At 44.0% G+C, this 18,897-nt stretch overlaps 1 pseudogene; it reads right to left on the bottom strand.

The window, feature by feature from the left end:
* Positions 1–630: 630 nt before the first annotated feature.
* Positions 631–1,853, bottom strand: LOC126022746 (adenylosuccinate lyase-like; annotated as a pseudogene).
* Between the last annotated feature and the right edge of the window lie 17,044 nt (positions 1,854–18,897).

Raw genomic sequence — 18,897 nt, 5'->3', positions numbered from 1 at the left:
ACTATGCCTACTCCCCTACTGTGATTGGAGGGCTTATGGCCCCGCCCTCTCATGCAGTTAAGCCAATTCCGTTGACCCCATTGAGTTCTTGCCAGCTAGAGGAAGGATGGCAGGTCTCGGTCAGCTAGTGGCAACGGTTTCTTTTCTTTTTTATTTGTTTTTGTTTTTTTTTTTTTTCCTTTAGGACCACACCTGGCGGTGCTCAGGGGTTACTCCTGGCTATCTGCTCAGAAATAGCTCCTGGTAGGCATGGGGGACCATATGGGACACTGGGATTCAAACCAACCACCTTAGGTCCTGGGTCAGCTATTTGCAAGGCAAATGCCACTATGCTATCTTTTCTTTTTTATTAAGGGGGAAAATGCTGTATTCATGGAAGGTAACAAGTCTTGATGTAAAATAAGGTACATTTGAAAGTTAACAATAACTGTATGTTTAATTTTCTCTCTCTCCTTCCTCTCCCTCTCTCCCTCTCTCCCTCTCTCCTTCTCTCCCTCTCTTTCTCCCTCTCTCCCCCTGTCCCGTCCCCCCCCCCTCTCCTCTCTCTTCCTCTCTCTCTCTCTCTCTCTCTCTCTCTCTCTCTCTCTCTCTCTCTCTCTCTCTCTCTCTCTCTCTCTCTCTCTCTCGGCTCTACAGGCATAATTCTTCTTTCACCTTCAGAACACTTTTGATTGGTTCTAACCGTAGATGAACCTCTTCAAAAAATCTCTGTAACTTCTGTGAGGACCCGCTGGTGAAGGATGTGAAGGAGCGAGGAGCCAGAAGTCAAACCAGCTAGGCATTGGCCTGGATTCACTTGATGCGGTCACTGTCACCCACTTCTTGCTTGACCACTGTCCGGCCAGTTGGCTCCCCCACCCCACCCCCACCTTTACCATGATGATGATGATGATGATGTTCTCCATGGCCATCAAAGGCAGCTCTTGTCGAACGCGCTGCTTGATGACTTTGGGGTACACCACCAGTCCTTCAGAAATGTTCTGCTGTGTGTTCAGTATCATGTCTGCAGTGAACAAGGCCTCGGCCAAATATCCGTTGGTTGGCACTATCTTCCAGTGTGCGCTGGAACCACTGCATGAAGCTGGTCCATGAGCAGGGCGATGAGGTGCCGGGAGAGGCTGCAGCAGAGCTCAAAACGCATTGAGGTCCACTTGTAGGACATCAAGCTGGAGCCGATCTGTTGTTTCTCATAGGGCTCTTCCATCTCCTTGAAATTCGCCAGGAGCCGGATATCCGTGCAGCTCACCTTGTGCATGGATCTCTCGAAGCTCACCAGCACAGACAGCACCTCAATATCCACCTTTAGGGTGTATGTCTCTTCTGTGATCATGAAAGCTCTCTTAAATCCTGCCTTTTCTGTCACCATCTTGCAAGCATCTCCACCTCCTGGTGATCCCCTTGGAAGAGCTGATTGAGGAAGCTGGCCTGAGTGCCAGTGTTGCCCTTGACACCACGGAAGTGCAGTGGTCCTGAGCTCACTTGAGACTCTGCAGGTCCATGCAGAGATCCTGAATCCAGAGGCAGAAGCGCTTCCCAACATTGGTCACCTTGGTCAGCTGGGCAGGCTGAAAATACATGAAACCCAGGTTGGGGAGGTTAGCATGTTCCTGAGCAAAATCAGTGAGTCGAGAGATGACTTTGGCGAGCTTTGGCAGAAGCAGGTCAAACGCATTTCTAAGGATAATCAGGTCAGTGTTGTCGCCAACATAGCAGGAGGTGGCGCCCAGGTGGATGAAGCCCTCGGTCTTTGGATAGCAGCAGGCAAAGGTGTGCCCGTAGGTCATGACTTCATGCTGCAGCCGCTTCTCCTCAGCTGCCAGCCCGAAGTCGATATTGTTCAGGTTGTCTCTCATCTCCCAGAAGCAAGTGCTCCTACGAGATGGGCAAACACAGCGTCTGTCACTGAACAGGTGGAAGCACATGTCTGGGCTGGCATAGTAAGACCTATGCCAAGACGAATGTCAAGTCTAAGATGTGCTAGGTGTGAGCACCAATAAATGAGGCACCCCAGAACGTTTTCTTGGATTGTGACCTCAGACGTTAATGATGTCACAGTCAGTTATTGGCTTGGTTCTGTTGCTATGGAGAAGGGACACCCCACAGCTTTGGTCCACGGGTGGCTCATGGAAATTGGGGAGCAGAGAAACAGCTTGTTCTTGATGTTAAGTCCTTCGGGAACCTTGCTAAGGTTTCCAGCACCCCTGAGGGACAGCCCAAGTCCCTCTGGGAATGATCTCCATGTACAGAGCTAAGAGTCAAGATGTGTACAAAAAGAAAAAAGAAAAAAGATGCATACAGTCAAGGGTGGCCCCAAACAGATCCCACCACTTCTTTCTGAGGTCACCTCGGTCACCCTGGTAAGTGCTGGGAAATTCAGGACTGAGGAAAGTCGCTCTGTGTCATTCCTGGAGGCAATCAGGGGACATATGGAGTCCAGGGCTCGAACATGATTCAGCTACATGCAGGGCAAGCTGCCTGCCCTCTGGACTCCGCTCTACACCTGCTGGAAACTAGTGTAGCCCTTGTTCCAGCGGTGAAGCCCCCTGGAGTCCCATCCCTAAAAAGCCTCCTGACTTGAAAAGGCTTATTTAGGATCCAGATAATCTTTTCCCTAGCATACCCTCGGTAGGAACCCCCTACCTTCAAGTCTGCAACAGTGGGGGGGGGAGGTACACACACCTAAAGATGCTGCAGGAGATGGACCTGTTTGATCAGCACTTTGTACACCCTTGAAGATTTTGGTACCTACCCATCCCTTTATTCTGGGTGTGGAGGTTCAATACACAGGTATTCATGTGCACAAGGCAGCATCCTAAGCCATGGAAACCCTCGTGAGTTCCAGAGGTGCTTGCCTTGCAGGTGACTACTTTTACCCTGGTATCAAACTGTTGGAAAACAGTATCGAAGCTGTTCCAAAAAATTAAAAACTGAGCTTCCATTGGACCTAGCACATTCACATCTTGGTGTTTACCAAATAGCCTTCAGAGACAATTCCTCAAAAATATCTGCTCTTTGTTAAAGCAGCATTAGTTTCAATACTCAATGCTGTAACCAATGCAGTGGCCACAAAACTAAACTATGCAGACAGATATATGACAATACATATATATAGATAGGCATATAGATAGGTATATATATGCCATGTATCTGAAAAAGAAAATAATGAACAGTGTCATGCTGAAAGAAGTTAATCAGGAAAGGTACAGATACAGAACTATTCCTTACATAGGCTGTAGATAAGAAATGACAAGGCCTCCCATGTAGGTGCAGCTAATGACATGAAGCTTACCACATAGAGTGATGAGTGCAGTTAGAGAAATAACTACACTGAAAACTATCATAACAATGTGAATGAAGGAGGGAAAAAGAAAGCCTGTCTCGAGTACAGGTGTGGGTGGGGTGGGAAGTAGATCTGGGAAATTGGTGGTGGGAATCCTGCACTGGTGAAGGGGGGGTGTTCTTTACATGACTGTAATCATACAACTACAATTATATTTATAATCACGGTGTTTAAATAAAGATAATTAAAAAAAAGAAATGACAAGGAAGGAACAATAGCACAGCTGGTAGGGCATTTGCCTTGCACACAGCTGACTCAGATTCCATTCTGGGTAGACATGTCATAGGGTCCCTCAAGCCTGCCAAGGGTGATTTCTTTTTTTGGGGGGGAGGGGTCACACCTGGCAGTGCTCAGGGGTTTACTCCTGGCTCTATGCTCAGAAATCGCCCCTGGCAGGCACAGGGGACCATATGGGATGCCAGGATTTGGACCATCGTCGTTCTGCATGAAAGGCAAACGCCTTACCTCCATGCTATCTCTCTGGCCCCCAAGGGTGATTTCTGATCACTGTGCTGGAAAAGACCTGAGAACAGTGAGTCTGAAATCCCCCAATCTCATCATTTAAGGAAATAACCAATGCTTGAAGGCAGCAGACCATGAGAACTGGCATACAGAACTAAGTGAGCCTCAATGGTGTGAGGTGATAACTCATTGCAATTTGAATTTGAATTTCCTGACAATGACAGAATGATGTTTTTCATATATCTATTTGCATTTTGTATGTTTTTTTTTTCAGGAAGTATCTTTTCATCACTTCTCTCCATTAGTTAAAGGAGACATTTTTGGTTGAGGTGGTTAGATTTTAGAAGTGCTTTCTCTATACTGGATTTTTGTCAGATAAATGTTTTCTATCCATTTGGGGCCAATATGATCACCCAGTCTGGAAGGTATCATTTTTTTCTATTCATTATTTTGTTTGAGGTACAGAGGGTTTTTTTGTTTTGGTTTGGTTTTGGTTTTTCAGGCCACACCTGTTTGATGCTCAGGGGTTACTCCTGGCTAAGCGCTCAGAAATTGCCCCTGGCTTGAAGGGACCATATGGGATGCCGAGAGATCAAACCGTGGTCCTTCCTTGGCTAGTGTTTGCAAAGCAGACACCTTACCTCTAGTGCCACCTTGCTGGCCCTGGTTTTTTTTTTTTAATTGATGTTTCTTTGTATATATCCTAACATATAGATGTATATCTTAGTTTGTTTCTCTTAGATTCTTTTTTTTTTCTCTCTTAGCTTCTATTGTTTTAGACATTGGCAGTGAGGTCTCAAATTCAGCCACCATCACTAAAATTCAAGGCCATAAAAATAGTCACTAAAAATGAGTGAATATCATGAAAGGAAGGTTTTATGAAAAAAAAAAAAAAACCATGGTTTGAGATTACCTATGGCCACAAATTTTTGGGCTTGGAATGAAATCCAGAGACTTTTTTGCTTGGTTGGTAGATGAGAAGGTCACAGAGTAAACGTGGAAGGAGATGGAAGGAACACTGGACTCAAGGCAAGGCCTTCACCTCCTTGCTATCCTGTCCTATCTTTTCACATCCCAAAGATATCCTGGATTAGTAAAGCTACAGAAGCCCTTGCAACCAAGCCTCAACTTCACTGGCAATGAAGACTGTGGAAATCCTCGGTTCCAGAGACATTTAGCCCGCTAGGTCATTCTGGGCAGCACCTTTCCCACAGTCACTAATTTCAAGGAACCACACCCAGGTCAGTGGTGTGCAAAGAAAGGCCCTAAGATCTCTGTCCTCATATGCCCTAAGGCAAATTTTATTTTACTGTTGTTGTTGTTGTTGTTATAACTATTGAATAGTTGTTGTTATAACTACTGAATAGTTATAACAACGATTAGATGCTCCAGGGCTATTTCTGTCCTTTACTTTAGAATGACTCCTGGCAGTACTCAAGGTACCTTATAGGATGCTGAGGATCTAACCAGATTGGCAGAGTGCCAGGCGAGGGCTCTGTGCACAATATTATTGCTTCCACTTCTGCCTTTCCAAGGTCGGTGTGCAGACTGAACCACAACACAGGATGTGACTCCCAACAACACAGCTAGGCATTGGCCTAGCAAGCGATTCATGGAGTTCAATTGACATCCGATTTGGTCCCCTAGCCTGCCAGGAATCTTTTCTGAGTGAGGGCAAGGAAGAAGGCCTGAGCACCACCAGGTGTGGCAACCAAACCAAAAAGGAAAATGGGGGAGGTGGGCATCACTGCGCTGTTGGGCTTCGTGGATCAAATCTGGATTGGGTCTGCCTTGTGCAGGTAGGCGTCAGAGGCGCTGTGCTATCCTCCACGCCCAAATGATTCCACTCTGCCCAAAAGGAAGAAGGCCATTTGGAAGAACTCCTAGAGCTGGGCCTCTGAAACTTCTCTTGATGGAGCGTCCAACTGAAGAGGCAGTAGCCACGCCTCCAAGGCTGAGAAGAGCGGCGTGAACCAATAGGTGAGCTCTTTCTGGAAGGACGGTTTGCCAGTGGGCGGGAACTCTGCCTCCTCCGCTAAGGTGATTGGAGGGCGCCTAAGTTCTATCCTGTTGTGCGGTTGAGCCGCCTCCTGGAAGTTGCTTCAGCCTCTTGAGTGCAAGCGAAGGCTGCTGCAGGCAGATCATTTCAAGCATGACTTCTGGTTGGGGTACGTGGTGGACACATGAGGGGATATTATGTGGAACCGGGACTGGCTTAGGGAAGCACCTTCCTTGCTGACCTAAGCCGAGAGGAATGATGGCTCTAAGGTGCGGAGTGTGGGCACCACTGATTGGGGCACCTCAGGATGTGGCTTGGGGCATGGCCTCAGGCGGAATGACGCCACAGTCAGTGCTATGGGCTTGGTTCTGTTGCCCCTGGAGAAGGGCGCCAACCCCCAGCGTTGAGGCACTGGTGGCCCATGGGAATCGGAGAGCAGAGAGAAGGCTGCTTCTTGATGGTAAGTTCTTTCAGGCAGTGTGCTCCCCTTGGTGGGGTCCCCAGTACCCCACAGAGACTGCTGAGGCCCTCCAGGAGTGATCTCTGTGTAAAGAGCTAGGAGTCAAGATGCGTACAGTCAGGAGTGGCCCCCAAACACAACTCACCGCTTTCTTCTGTGGCCACCTCGGTCAACCTGGCACGTGCTGGGAAACCCAGGTCTGAGGAAAGTCACTCTGGGATCATCCTGGAGACACTCAGGGGACACTATGGGTTCCAGGGCTCGAACATGACTTGGCCACATGAAGGACAAGCTGCCTGCCCTCTGGATCCTCTCTGCCCCTGCTGGGACTTTCCTGGCTTGGCCCTTGTTCCAGCGGTGGAACCCCCTGAAAGGCCCTCCTCTTTGAAGGGGCTTGCTTAGGATCCAGATCATCTTTTCCCCATCAGACCCTCGGAGGAGCCCCTTTCCTTCCCGCCTGCGACAGTTTAGGTGCGGGAGATATACCTATGTGTTCAGAGCACTTTCACTCCTTGAAGATTCTGGTACTCATCATCACTTTTATTTTGGGTGCAGAGGTTGGAGTGCAGGCATTCGCGTGTGCAAGACAGCAGTGCATCCTGAACCATGGAAACCCTCACGGGTTCCAGAGACGCTACTTACTAGTGGAAGGTGCTTGCCTTGTAGGCAGCTACTTCCACCCTGGCATCAAACTGTTGGAAAGCAATATGGAAGCTGTTCCAAGAAGTTAAAAACTGAGCTTCCATTGGACCCAGCATATTCACATCTTGGTCTCTATCCAAACAACCCTCAGAATCCATTCCTCAAAGACTTCTGTGCTCCTAGCAGCATTAGCCAAAGATTGGAAACAACCCAAATGTCCATGAAATCAATCTATGAAGATACGTAATATATATATAAATATGTATACATAATGTGTACATATATGCCATGTGGCTGAAAAATGAAGATAATGAAGAATATCATACTGAAAGAAGTTAATCAAGAGTGGTACAGAAGCACGGGGCCGGGCGGTGGCGCTGGAGGTAAGGTGCCTGCCTTGCCTGCGCTAGCCTAGGACGGACCGCGGTTCGATCCCCCAGCGTCCCATATGGTCCCCCAAGAAGCCAGGAGCAACTTCTGAGCGCATAGCCAGGAGTAACCCCTGAGCGTCACAGGGTGTAGCCCAAAAACCAAAAAAAAAAAGAGTGGTACAGAAGCAGAACTCTTTCATATGTAGGCTATAGATTGAGAATATCAGGAAAGGAGAGAGCACAGTGACTTGTCTTGCATGCAGCTGGCCCAGATTTGATCCTGGGCAGGCATCCAATATGTTCCCTCAAGCCCACAAGGAATGATTTCTAATCACTTATCCAGAAAAATCCTAAGTACTCCTGGGTCTGGCGTTCCCCCACCCTTGCTAAAAAGGGGAAAATAATCATTGCCTGAAGCAACAGAACCTGAAAACTGACTTACAAAACCTAGTGACTCTCACTGATGCGAGGTGGTAATTCACTGCAATCTGAATTTGAACTTTGCTGTTAATTAATGATGGAGAGCTGTTTTGACATGTACCTTATAAGTGGAGCTCCAGGCTCCAAAACTAGGATCTGGTGAGACACAGGTCTGGAAGCAAACATTGATGCAGGAAATAATCCACACAGTTAAAGGTTGCAAGAATGGGTTCAGGAATTCTAACACTCAAGCCACGACACAGCCTTCTGCTCCTACGAAGGAAAGCAGCTTAGTGGAGGGAGACCAAAGAATGAGCCCTTTCCTTTCTGAAATCCAGGCTTTATTTTGCAAGAACCAGGCCATACCCTAGGGTGGAGAAGGAATACCAAGTAGAGAGTGATCCAGTGATCCCATCACCAGATCACACCCTAGGATGGAGTATGAATTACTGGTCAGTAATCCAACAGTAGCTATTGGTAATCTGTATGTATTATGGAGGAAATATCTGTTCATTGCTTCCCCTCCCCCATATTTGGGTGATTCATTGATTGATTGTTAGCCTTTAGAAGTGCTTTTTAAATTATTGGTTTTCCATCAGATATACAAATGCTTTCTGCCCACTTGGTACCAATAGGATCACACAGTGTAGGAGGCATCCTTTTGTTTTAGTCATTATTTTGTTTGAGGTATAGAGGCTTCTTCAGCTAAAGATCTTTGTATATGTCCTAACTTACAGATACTTATCTTAATTTGTTTGTTTGTTTCTTTGTTTTTGTGCCGAAACCCAGGATCGAACATTGTTTCTGTGTTGTTAATATTAGTTTGCTTCACTTTGCCTCCATTGGTTTAGCCATTGGCATTGAGGACTCAAAATTGGTCATTACTCACAAGTCAAGGCCACAAAAATGTCACTAAAAATGAGTGAATATCATGAAGAGTTGGTTCTACCCAAGCCAAATTGTGAAGGAAGCCTCAAGGTTTAAATCCAGGATCTGGAAAAATGTGGATCTGGAAGCAACCGTCTACACAGAAAACAGTCCACACAGTGAAAGGAGTCAAGAACAGGTTCAGAATTCCAACACTCAAGCCAGGAATTCCAATACTTCAATCCTAACAAGGAAGGCAGTTTAGTGGAGGAAGACTGGAGAATGAATGTCGTGCCTGCCTGAAACCTGAGCTTTTTATTAGCAAGAACCAGACCATACCCTAGGGTGGAGAATGAATACTAAGTAGGGAAGGATCAGTAATCTAACACCAGATCACATTCAAGGGTGTAGAATGAATACTGAGTAGGAAGGGATCCAGTATTACAACATCTCCCCCTAATTGATTATAGAAAAACAAAATAATTCATATCACATGGTTCTAAGAAAAAGGCAGAAGGATGGTGGTTTGAATCCCGGCATCCCATATGGTCCCCCGAACCTGCCAGGAGTGATTTCTGAGCATAGAGCCAGGAGTAACCCCTGAGAACTGCTTGGTGTGACCAAAAAAAAAACCAGAGGTTAGTTTAGGATCAAGATCATCTTTTCCCCATCATACCCTTGGTAGGAGCTTTCTACCTTCCTGTCTGCAACAGTCAGAATTTCCTGATAACCAATGACAGAATGATGTTTTTCATATACTTATTAGCACTTTGTAGGTTTTTTTGAAGGAAGTATCTTTTCATCACTTCCCCAAATTAGTAAAAGGAGACTTTTTTGGTTTAGGTGGTTAGGCTTTAGAAGTGCTTACTCTAAACTGGATTATACTTTTGCTGTCAGATAGACAAATGTTTTCTACCCATTTGGGGTCAATATGATCACCCAGTCCAGAAGGTATCATTTTGATCTAGTCATTATTTTGTTTGAGGTACAGTTTTTTTTTTAAATTTACATTTCTTTGTATATATCCTAACATACAGATGTTTATCTTAATTTGTTTCTGTGATGTTGATCTTAGTTTGTTTCTCTTATCATCTAATGGTTTATAGGCACTGAAGTCAATTTAGCCACCATCACTCAAATTCAAGGCCACAAAAAAGTCACTAAAAATGAATGAATACCATGAAAGGAAGGTTCTACAAAAAACATGGTTTGAGACTACTTATGGCCACAAACTTTTGGACTTGGAAGAAATTTAGAGATTTTCTGCTGGTTGTTAGATGAGGAGGTGACAGAATAACATGGAGATGGAAGGAACACTGCATTCAAGGCAAGTCCTTCCCCTCCTTGCTATCCTGTCCTATCTCTTCACATCCCAAAGATATCTTGGATTAGTAATGTTACAGAAGTTTTTTCAGCCAAACCTCAATTTCAGTGGCAATGAAGACTATGGAAACCCTCGGTTCGAGAGACATTTAGCCCACTAGGTCATTCTGGGCAGCACCTCTTCCACAGTCACCAATTTCAAGGAACCAAACCCCCCCCCCAAAGATTTTCACCTTTTTTTTTTTTTAAATTCCCATTACCTTGGGGCTATGATGCTCTGGACTCAATTGAATTTTCCCCTGTAACAAATATCTCCTAAAACCACTCTCTCTGGCTCTGCAAATCTTAAAACTCTCTAGGAAAAAGAACAATCGTACAGTGCCAAGGGCACTTCCTTTGCATGAGAATGATGAACATTTGATCCCTGGCATTCCAATAAGGTCTCCCAGACAAAACAGACCGAATAACTTAACCTCTACTCAAAACCCCAAACAGCCTAGGCATAGAATACCAACATAATTCAACAAGTAAAATCAATGCTGAGTTCCAACAGGTTCCCCACACACCCTTGACAATCTTTTCTTTGTTTTAAGACCATTATCTATTTCTTCATATTTTATCCATTTGTTTATAGGTTATACATAGCTGCAACAATTAAAGGTCAATCCTTGCTCTGCACTCAGAAGGGACTCCTAAAAGGTATGATTGGACCATATGGATGCAGGTTTGGAACCCAGATCAGTGGATCAAATCTGGGTTGGATCTGCCTTGTGCAGGTAGGCATCAGAGGTGCTTACTATCTCTCCACGCTCAAATGATTCCATTCTGCCCACAAGGAAGAACACCATTTGGAAAAACTTCCAGAACTGTGCCCTCTGAAACTTCCCTTGATGGAGCCAACTGAAGAGGCTGTAGCCACGTCTCCGAGGTGGAGACATTTGCCATAGGGAGGACGCCTACGTTCCCATCCTGCTGTGCGTTGAACTGATTCCCGGCAGCGGTTTCTGCCTCTTGAGTGCAAGCGAAGGTGCTGAGGAGTCCTACTGGTGGTGCAGGCAGATCATTTCAAGCATGACTTCTGGTTGGGGTGTAGACATGAGGGGACATTATTTGGAGTCAGGACTGGTTTGGGGAAAGCACCTTTCTCGCTGCCCTATGTCAAGAGGAATAATGAATCTAAGGTCTGCTGAGAGTGGGCACCACTGATTGGGGCACCTCAGGATGTGGCTTGGGGCGTGGCCTCAGGCGGAATGACGTCACAGTCAGTGCTATGGGCTTGGTTCTGTTGCCCCTGGAGAAGGGCACCAACCCCCAGCATTGAGGCACTGGTGGCCCATGGGAATCGGAGAGAAGGATGGTAAGTTCTTTCATGCAGTGTGCTCCCTTTGGTGGGGTCCCCAGCACCCCTGAGGGACTGCCAAACCCCTGCAGGAGCAGAGTGGGGCATTGCCATGCTCATTGGGGTAAACAAACTATCCAAAAATCTAAGCCTATTTATGATATTATGCATTTAAGAAATCAATAATGTATTGATTTACATCATTTAAAACCATATCTTTTGGCTTGAGTGATAGTACTGTTGGTAAGGTAAGGAATAACCATCCACGTAGAGCCAGAGTATTAGATAATATATTGAACAGTTTGGATTGCCTTTCACATGTTCAATTTGGATTTGATCCCTAGTTTCCTATATGGTGCTGGAACACTACAAGAACTAATTCCTGAGTGTACAGGCAGGACTAATTAAGAGCTAGTAGTAACCAATGAACATTGCCAGGTGTGGCCCAAACACCAAATAAATAAATAAATAAATAAATAAATAGACCTTTTAGTTTTTCTTGGGAATTATTTGGACTTAACAACTCAGAAACTTATTTTATTTTTTGGTTTTTGGGCCACACTCGGTAATGCTCAGGGGTTACTCCTGGCTATGTGATCAGAAATTGCTCCTGGCTTGGGGGACCATATGGAACACTGGGGGATCAAACTAAAGTCTGTCCTAGGTTTGCGTGTGCAAGGCACATGCCCTACATCTTGTGTCACCACTCCGGCCCCTGGAACTCAGAATCTTAACATTTTTATGATAATATTTTTTATTTTACTTCTAGGGAAAGGTTGGTGGCCTATACCTAGTGGTGATTTAGGGAAATAACACCACACTGCAAAGGTAACAATGGGGAAATGATGTAGATGCTTAGATAATGAAGATGGTATCCCTGGAGACCAAGCATGTACCAGTGAACAAATGACAACAGACTTTTGGTATAAATTTAATGAAACAAAATGAGAATAATTGGGACCTATAGGTCAGGAAGAAAACCCCCATGAAGAATCAAGGATATCATTGCAGAGGGATTCCCAAAGATAAAGTTGCAAGTGACCACATTTGGATGCCTGAATAGTACCAGCTCTCAGAGACCCATAGAAAAAATACCCAAAAGCACAACTTAGTCACAATGAAAAAAACACAGATAATGATAGAATACAGAAAGCAACAATCAAAACAACAATGAAGTACCATCTCACACCACAGAAACTGGCACACATCACAAAGACCAAGAACTGGTGCTGGCAAGGATGTGGAGATTAAAGAATTCTCATTCACTGCTGGTAGGAATGCCACCTAGTCCAGCCTTTATGGAAAACAATATGGAGATTCCTCAAAAAAAAAACTGGAAATTGAGCTCCCCTATGATCCAGCTATACCACTCCTAGGGATATACCACAAAAATACAATTCAAAAATCCCTTCCTCACACCTATATTCATCGCAGTGCTATTTACAATAGCCAGACTCTGGAAAAAACAAGATGCCCATAAGATGAGTGGCTAAAGAAACTGTGGTCATATACACAATGAAATAGTATGCAGCCATCAGGAGAGATGAAGTCATGAAATTTTCCTATAAGTGGATGTACATGGAGTGAAATAAGTCAGGGAGAGAGACACAGAATAGTCTCACTGATCTATGGATTTTAAGAAAAATTAAGGACATTATTGTAATAATCCCCAGAGACAATAGAGATGACCAGAAGGACTGGCTCAAGATATGAAGCTCACCACAAAGAGTAATGGTGCAGTTAGGGAAATAACTACACTAACAACTATCACGACCATTTAATGAGTGAGAGAAGTAGAATGCCTGTCTCAAATATAGGCAAGGGTTGAGAAGGAAGGAAGGGGGCATTGGTGGTGGGAATGTTGCACTGGTGAAGGGGAATGTTCTGTTTATGACTGAAATCCAACTACAATCATGCTTGTAATTATGGTGCTTAAATAAGAATTTTATGTATTGAAAAAAGCAGAAAGATCAAAAAGAGAAATTTCATACAAAAAAGCATCCATAAGATTTACTTCATATTTATCAAAGGAAACCCTCAAGACCTGAAATCAATGGTTGAATCTAGTGGCAAAACTCAGCAAAATGAATATTTTGGCAAGAATACTTAACCCAACCAGACTCTCTTTCAGGTTTGAAGAAAGGATGTATTGCAACATGGATAAACAGCAGCTCTGGAATGTTACTAACTCAAAACCAGCCTTAAAAGAACTAAAATAAATGGTCTACTTTAAGGCAAAGCAGACCCTAGAAACACAAACTCCTACAAAAAGATAATTTTATGACAATCATCTCTGTCAATGTCAATGGACTAAATATCCCAATTTGAGACACAGAGTTGCACAATGGATCAAAATATTGAACCCAAATTTTTCTGCCTCTAAAAAACACATCTGAACACTCAGAACAATTGGAGTGAAAAGTTGGAGGACAATAATTCAAATAAAAACTAGAAAGGCTGGGGTGACTAACTAATAACAAATGACACAAAATTTAAGCTTAAAAAGGGTCTTAATGGTGCCGGAGAGATAGCATGGAGGTAAGGCGTTTGCCTTTTATGCAGGACGGTGGTTCAAATCCCAGCATCCCATATGATCCCCTGTGCCTGCCAGGGGCGATTTCTGAGCATAGATTCAGGAGTAACCCCTGAGCGCTGCCGGGTGTGACCCCCCCCCCCCAAAAAAAAGTGTCTTAAATTAAAAAACTTTTTTTTTTGTTTTTGGACCACACCCGGTGATGCTCAGGGGTTACTCCTGGCTATGTGCTCAGAAGTTGCTCCTGGCTTGGGGGACCATATGGGACACCGGGGGATCAAACCACGGTCCATCCAAGGCTAGCACAGGCAAGGCAGGCACCTTACCTCTAGCGCCACTGCCCGGCCCCAAATTAAAAAATTTTAAATAAAAATGTTAAAAATAAAAGTCTTAAATAGTGGCCGAAAAGATAGCATGGAGGTAGGACATTTGCCTTGCATGCAGAAGGATGGTAGTCTGAATCCCAGCATCCCATATGGTCCCGCAAGCCTGCCAGGAGCGATTTCTGAGCATAGAGCCAGGAGTAACCCCTGAGCACTGCCAGGTGTGACCCAAAAACCAAAAAATAAAAAGGGATCTTAAATAAGTGAGAGGTGAACATTTCTCAATAATCAATGGTATGTACACCAGGAAGAAATCACATTCATATATATACCCAATGAGGGGTCAGCAAACTATGTAAAACAATTATGATAGATTTGAAGAAAGATATCAAAAGTAACACAAAAATAGCGGGAGACTTCACCACTATCCTGTCGCTACTTGATAGGTCAACCAAGCTAAACCTTAACAAGGATATACTGAAGTAAAACTTGGAAGAAAGTGGCTTAGTATACAAAGTGCATTCAAATAGGAAAGGAAGAAGTCAAGCTCTCACTGTTTGCAGATGACATGGTACTATAGACAAATTTCAAAGATTCTCTAAAGACTCTCCAAAGATAATCCCAAAAATTCTAGCAAAAAGCTTCTAGAAACAATAGATTTGCCACTTTACTAGTGGCAGGCTATACAAAATTAACATAAGAAAATCTATGCCAGGGCCGGAGAGATAGCATGGAGGTAAGGTGTGTGCCTTTCATGCAGAAGGTCATTGGTTCAAATCCCGGCATCCCATATGGTCTCCTGAGTCTGCCAGGAGTGATTTCTGAGCGTGGAGCCAGAAGTAACCCCTGAGCGATGCCAGGTATGACCCCCTCCCCCCAAAAAAAACCCAAAAAACAAAAACAAAAACTAAGAAAATCTATGCTCTTTTTTATATTCAAATAATGATAGAGAAGTTGACACTAAAAACATCCCATTTGGGGGCCAGAGAGATAGCATGAAGGCAATGTGTTTGCCTTGCATGTAGAAGGTCAGTGGTTCGAATCCCAGCATCTCATATGGTCCCCCCGAGCCTGCCAGGAGTTATTTCTGACTGTAGAGCCAGGAGTAACCCCTGAGCATTGCCAGGTGTGACCCAAAAACAAAACAAAACAAAACAAAACAAAAAAAAAACAAACATCCCATTTGGGGCCAGAGCAGTGGCACAGTAGTAGGCCATTTGCCTTGCATGTGGCTGACCTAGGATGGACTTTGGTTCTATCCCCAGTGCATCCCATATGGTCCCCCAAGCCAAGAGTGATTTCTGAGTGCATAGCCAGGAGCAATCCCTGAGAATCACCGGGTGTGGCACAAAAAAAGAAAAAAAAAAACAAACAAACCATCCCATTCACAATAGTGACACAGAAACTCAAGTACCTTGGAATAAACTACTTAAGAGGTGAAAGACCTGTACAAAGAAAATTACAAAACACCTTCAAGAAATAAAAGAGGGGGCCCGGAAAGATAGCACAGCAGTGTTTGCCTTGCAAGCAGCCAATCCAGGACCTAAGGTGGTTGGTTCGAATCCCAGTGTCCCATAGGGTCCCCCGTGCCTGCCAGGAGCTATTTCTGAGCAGACAGCCAGGAGTAACCCCTGAGCACTGCCGGGTGTGACCCAAAAACCAAAAAAAAAAAAAAAAAAAAAAAAAAGACGAAAGAAAGAAAAGAGGGCACAAGACACATGAAAATGGTGACATATTCCCTGTTCATGGACTTGCAGGGTTAACATCATTAAAATGGCAATACTCCCCAAAGTATTGTACAGATTTAATGCAATTTCTCTAAGGATACCCAGGATATTTTTCAAAGAAGTGGACCAAAGACTCCTGAAATTCAGGGCCCGGAGAGATAGCACAGCGGTGTTTGCCTTGCAAGCAGCCAATCCAGGACCAAAGGTGGTTGGTTCGAATCCCGGTGTCCCATATGGTCCCCCGTGCCTGCCAGGAGCTATTTCTGAGCAGACAGCCAGGAGTAACCCCTGAGCAACGTCGGGTGTGGCCCCAAAAAAAAAGAAAAGAAAAGAAAAAAATTTATTTGGAACAATAAACACCCACAAATAACTAAAACAATCCTTAGTTAAATAAAGATGATGAAAAGATGGGAGGTATCACTTTAACCCCAAAGTCAAATTTTACTACAAAGCAATAGCTTTTTTTTATGTTGTGTTGTTGAGGTGTTTTTGTTTTTTTGTTTGTTTTGGTTTTGGGTCATACCCAGTGGCTCAGGGGTTACTCCTGGCTATGTGCTCAAAAATCACTCCTGGCTTGGGGGACCATATGGGATGCCAGGGATTGAACCAAGGTCCATCCTGGGTTAGCCACATGCAAGGCAAATGCCCTACCACTGTGCTATTACTCTAGCCTCCAAAGCAATAGTTATTAAAACAGCATGGTATTGGCATAAAAACAGACCCTCACATCAATAGAATGGAGAGAGTAGTCAGAGAATGGCTCTAGACATACGATCAATTAATCTTTGATAGAGAGGTAAGAAACACAAAGTGGAGCAAGGAAAGTCTTCTCAACAAGTGGTGTCAGGACAACTGGCCGGTCACATACAAAATGAGAACTCAGACATCTCTTTCACACCATTCACAAAAGTCAAATCAAAATGAATTAAAGACCTTTATATCAGACCCAAAATTATAAGATATATGGGCCCGGAGAGATAGCACAGCGGCGTTTGCCTTGCAAGCAGCCGATCCAGGACCAAAGGTGGTTGGTTCGAATCCCGGTGTCCCATATGGTCCCCCGTGCCTGCCAGGAGCTATTTCTGAGCAGACAGCCAGGAGTAATCCCTGAGCACTGCCGGGTGTGACCCAAAAAACTAAAAAACAAACAAAAAAAAAACAAACTATAAGATATATAGAAGAAAATGTAGGCAAAGCACTGCATGACATTGAGACTAAAGGTATCTTCAAGGACAAAACACCACTGGTCTAAGAAAACTGAAGCATAGATAAACAAATAGGACTACTTTAAAGTAAGTCTGTACTTAAAAGGAAACAGTGACTATGATACAAAGTTTGCACTCAGAATGGGAGAAACTATTCACCAATGCCCATCTGATAAGGGACTGATAGCTAAGATATACAAAGTACTGACAGAACTTAACAAGAAAAAAAAAAATCTAACCCCATCAAAAATGGGGAGAAGAAATGAACAGACATTTCCTCAATGAAATACATATGACTAAAAGGCACATAAAAAATGGTTCCACCATTTTTTTTTTTTGTGGTTTTTTTTTGGGTCACACCCGGCATGCTCAAGGGTTTTTCCTGGCTCCGTGCTCAGAAATTGCTCCTGGCATGCACGGGGGACCATATGGGACGCCAGGATTTGAACTAATGACCTTCTGCATGAAAGGTAAATGCCTTACCTCCATGCTATCTCTCCGGCCCCGGTTCCACCATTTTTAACAGTATCTCAGAGACAAGAGAGATGAGGGCTGGTAGGTGCAGCTCAGGACATGAAGCTCATCACATAGAGTGATGAGTGCAGTTGCAGAGATGACTACACTGAAAACTATCATAACAATGTGAATGAATGAGGGAAGTAGAAAGCCTGTCTCAAGTACAGGTGTAGGGGGGTGGGGAGGAGGGAGATCTGGGAAATTGGTGGTGGGAATGTTGCACTGGTGAAGGGGGGGTGTTCTTTACATGACTGTAATCATACAACTATAATCATGTTTGTAATCACGGTGTTTAAATAAAGATAAAAAAATTTATATTTATGGGCCCAGAGAGACAGCACAGCCGTGTTTGCCTTGCAAGCAGCCAATCCAGAACCAAAGGTGGTTGGTTCGAATCCCAGTGTCCCATAGGGTCCCCCGTGCCTGCCAGGAGCTATTTCTGAGCAGACAGCCAGGAGTAACCCCTGAGTACCGCCGGGTGTGACCCAAAAACAAACAAAAAAAATTTATTTATAATAAAAAAAAAAAGAAAAGAAAAAGTGTCTACTACAGAGGCAAGCAGGGGAGAGTAGGGTGGGAAACTGGGTACATTGGTGGTGAAAAATGAGTACTGGTGAAGGGATGGGTATTGGACCATTGTATGACTGAAACTCAAGCATGAACAATTTTGTAACTGTATCTCACAGTGATTCAATTAAAAATGTATTTTAAAATAAAAGAAAAAATGGTTCCATATCAATACCATCAGGAAAATACAAATAAACAAAAATGCAAATCAAAAAAAAATAATGAGGTATCATCTCACACTACAGAGCCTGGCACACATCACAAAGAATAAGAATAACCAGTATTGACATGGATGCAAGGAGAAAGAAATTCTCATTCACTGCTGTGGGAATGCTGTCTAGTTCAGCCTTTTGGAAAACAATATGGATATTCTTCAAAAAAAAATGGAAATTGGGCAGGAGTCATAGCACAGCGATAAGGCATTTGCCTTGCACGTGGCCAATACAGGATGGACCCCGGTCTGAATCCGGACATCACATATGGTCCCCCAAGCCTTCCAGAAGTGACTTCTGAGCACCACCAGGTGTGACCCCCCCAAAAAAAAATCCTGGAAATTGAGCTCCCAAAATACACAAATACACAATATAAATAGGTACACAAAACACAATATAAAAATGCCCTCTGCTCCTATGTTCATTGTAGCACTATTTACAGTGGCTATATTCTGGACACAATTCTGGTGCCTAACCACAAATGAGTGGCTATGAAACTGTGGTACATCTACAAAATGGAATACTATGCAGCTGTTAGGAAAAATCAAGTTATGAAATTTATCTATATGTGGATGGACATGGAGACTATTA

The sequence above is a fragment of the Suncus etruscus genome, chromosome 11, assembly GCF_024139225.1.
Source record: "Suncus etruscus isolate mSunEtr1 chromosome 11, mSunEtr1.pri.cur, whole genome shotgun sequence".
In the NCBI taxonomy this organism is placed as follows: Eukaryota; Metazoa; Chordata; class Mammalia; order Eulipotyphla; family Soricidae; genus Suncus; species Suncus etruscus.
This window is presented reverse-complemented; position numbering and strand designations above follow the sequence as displayed.